Source organism: Podarcis muralis, chromosome 1, assembly GCF_964188315.1.
Source record: "Podarcis muralis chromosome 1, rPodMur119.hap1.1, whole genome shotgun sequence".
In the NCBI taxonomy this organism is placed as follows: domain Eukaryota; kingdom Metazoa; phylum Chordata; class Lepidosauria; order Squamata; family Lacertidae; genus Podarcis; species Podarcis muralis.
In genome coordinates, this window is record NC_135655.1 from 42,220,349 (window position 1) to 42,224,239 (window position 3,891).

The following is a 3,891-nucleotide window of genomic DNA, read 5'->3' on the forward strand; positions in this document are numbered from 1 at the left end:
CAGAAATAGTACCTTGGGTTAAGAACTTTGCTTCAGGATGAGAACAGAAATCGTTCTCTGGCAGCAGGGCAGCAGCGAGAGGCCCCATTAGCTAAAGTGGTACCTCAGGTTAAGAACAGTTTCAGGTTAAGAACGGACCTCCAGAACAAATTAAGTTCTTAACCCAAGATAAAGATAAAGGGACCCCTGACCGTTAGGTCCAGTCGCAGATGACTCTGGGGTTGCGGTGCTCATCTCGCTTTATTGGCTGAGGGAGCTGGCGTACAGCTTCCAGGTCATGTGGCCAGCATGACTCTGGAGAACCAGAGCAGCACTCGGAAATGCCATTTACCTTCCCGCCGGAGTGGTACCTATTTATCTACTTGCACTTTGACGTGCTTTCGAACTGCTAGGTTGGCAGGAGCAGGCACTGAGCAACGGGAGCTCACCCCATCGTGGGGATTCAAACCGCTGACCTTCCGATCGGCAAGCCCTAGGCTCTGTGGTTTAGACCAGAGCGCCATCCACATCCCTTTAACCCAAGGTACCACTGCATAATACCCAAGCCATATTATTATAAATGGCATTATAGTAAGTATTCATTTGTTAAAGGAGGGGCACCTTGGTTGACATGGTCCGGGTCATGATCTCTCCCCCCCCCCTTCCGGTCATGATCTCTCCCCCCCCCCCTTGAGATACTTTGAAGCTCTCAGACACTAGAGGCCCTAGGCACCTGAATAATATGCCTATTGACAAATTCAGCTGACTGCTTTGCTTCTTTGCTTCCATGCTGGCGAGGGCTGATGTGAGCTGTAGTCCAAACTACTGAATGGCACTAGGTTGATGAAAGCTAGACTAGACTATATAAGTGACACAAACTTAGTTGCCCATTGTACTTAATGGGTTAGAGCCAGGTGTAGTTGTGCTTAGAGTAGACACATATCAAAATCCATGGGCCTGAAATCAAGTTCCATTGATTTCAGTAGGTCTACTCTAATCATGATGACTAAGTTCGGGTGTAACCTAATAAGTTTCCCTTCCACACTGCTTTCTGCTTCTACCACTTTTTCCCAAGGCTGCAATATTATGCTCCTGCACCTGGTGATCACATATTTCTCAAACATAAACTATGGATATGGTTGAGTTATTCGGCAATGTGCCATTGCATAGAAGCGTAAGCAAAAGTCTCATCTCAGAGGTTGCCTTTTGCTGCTGCTTTGGATAAGTGACATTTCTGTATAAATAATTGCTGAGTATAAGGATAACAGGGATTGTATACAGCTGTACTTACATTGCATGCATTAAACCCCACCCCCCCAAAAAACCAGACATTAAAGAATTTATCTGCAAATTACAAAATAGCTCTAGGTCCAGTCATGGACGACTCTGGGGTTGCGGCGCTCATCTCGCTTTATTGGCCGAGGGAGCCGGCGTACAGCTTCCGGGTCATATGGCCAGCATGACTTAGCCACTTCTGGCGAACCAGAGCAGCGCACGGAAACGCCGTTTACCTTCCCGCCGGAGTGGTACCTATTTATCTACTTGCACTTGACATGCTTTCGAACTGCTAGGTGAGCAGGAGCTGGGACCAAACAATGGAAGCTCACTCCATCGTGGGGGTTCGAACCACCAACCTTCTGATCAGCAAGCCCTAGGCTCTGTGGTTTAGACCACAGTGCCACCTGCATCCCTATTCTAGCAGCTACTAAATCTAGAAATCATGGATGCCTTGCACCCACAAACTTGGGCACCCAAAACTTGAACATTATGCTTGTGGCTGCCACTGGATTGATAAAATGTGTGAAGGAGAATGCCTTGCATCCCTCCACCTTGCAGCATGGGTTTACTTGGAACCAATGTAACTCCATTCTCTGTAAGCCTTCATCTTGATTACTGAAGGCCTAGAACACCCTTCTCAAACCTGATGCCTTCCAGATGTTTTGGACTTCAACCCCCATCAGTTGCAACCAACATGGCTGTGGAATTTCTTTCATCCCTTCCCTATCCTGAGAGCTCAGCAAATCAATATGATCCATTTGATTTGCATTTATTAAAATAAACCAGGCACCATAAATTTAAACTCCACCCATATACCACCCTATGGGAGGAGTGCAGAGTCCAGAGCATGCAAAAAGTCCAGGTCCAGTTCCCGCCATCTCCAGTGAAAGGATCTCAAGCAGCACAGTGCGAAAATGCCTCTTCCTGAGACCAGATGAGAGTTGTGGTCCAAAGAATCTGGAAGGTACCAGATTGGAAGAGACTGGCCTAGGAGATGTTGCAGATATAAACTTGAGGATTTCCACCCATTGCTTTGGCTACAGCACGGTCCCTCCTTTCTGCTGGAGTGTTAAAGAGCTGCACTGCACCAGTCAAGAACTCCGAATAAGGAAGTGACAAAGTCCAGCATCATCCTTTGGAATAAAGCCCTCCTGCTAGACTGCAGCCTCCATAAAACTGCTAAGTGAAAAATGTAGTGACATGTTTACAAAAGCCTGTCAAGTCAATTCATCTATACATTTCAGTTGCTTTCTTAATTCTTGCTAACTTTTTTTAAGCATCAGAAGGCTGCGGGAGAAGAACTGGTAAGCAGAGCTTTTTAACTTCAAATAAATCCTGTACTATCTTTTTGTCAAGCAGTTCATTTCTTTTTGCTGGGACACATAAACAATCTTGGATCTGTCAGCTGCCATCGCTGTAGTGTTAATCATCAAGCCTGCTGCTTAAATGAATCAGACAACTTCTGTTGCCTGAATTCAGGAGGAGGGACTGCTTCCTCGCTCAGCATCTTTCACACTGTTGGTTGAGACTGCCATTATTACAGACTCAATTCTGTTTCCCTCATTTCCTGTTCTTGGGATTCTTCTAGGCTTCTAAATCTCATTATCCCATGCTAAGAGAAGGTCTCTCCAAACTAGTATCACAGAACAGCTTATATGGTCTTTATGCTGTCTTAAGACTGCTATGGCATTAAAAGAGGAAGGGCTTATTCTAAACAGAAGGTGGATCACTTTTCAATGAGGGTGACACAAAGAAGATGTCATTATACTGAAAAGGTCAATGTCAATGCCAATGATACAAGAGTCAGTGTCAGAAGTTAGCCCAAAGCTACTATAATCACAGACAATTCTGCCATTCATTCCTGAAAGGATATACCGTAAATTGTGCTATGCATTGTGAGGAAACTGCTTACTATTGTGGAAGCTAAATTTAACTCCCTTTAATGTAAAATGACTGTTTTATGGCCAGACCTCAGCTTGGATTGTATTATGTTTTGTTTATCTTCATTACCTGATTTTTATTGCAGCTTTCAACATGCAAAAAACAAAACAAACCCATCCATCTTAAATTAAAAACATTCAAACAATAATCATCACTGAATGCACAACACCTGAAATTGGTTTTCTTTTAAAGTCAATTTCCCCTTAAACCTTCCTTGTCACAGTATTCACACGGAATCGAGTGTTAAGCCTGTGAAGGGACAGGTCTTTTTAACCAAGATGGAAACTTATTTATTATGAACACATAGGTAAGAACCCCGACCCCTTCCCCAAAACCAGGAATTAATGTTTAAAGCAGAAATTAAGAAGCGACTGGCATGCTGAGCTCAGGTAATGTTTACTGCTCCTGCTCCTTTATCGAAACATCTGGTCAAGAAGTTTGGCATTCAAATGCAAGTTGCTTTTCTTTTCTGGATGGATTTGAGGTCTACTAAGTTCCAGAATTTGTGGAAATAAATCCAGACTGGGAAAGCACCGATACTTCGAAGGCACCGAGGACCATAGGTCCATTATCACCCTCGTGGATATGCTCTCGGTCATAACGAGGTCGATCAGCCCAACTGGGCAGCAGCCCCAGCCCCCGCTCCAAAGCGTGTCTCCCCTCCCCTCTCCCTTCGCTGCTATTGGACCACGT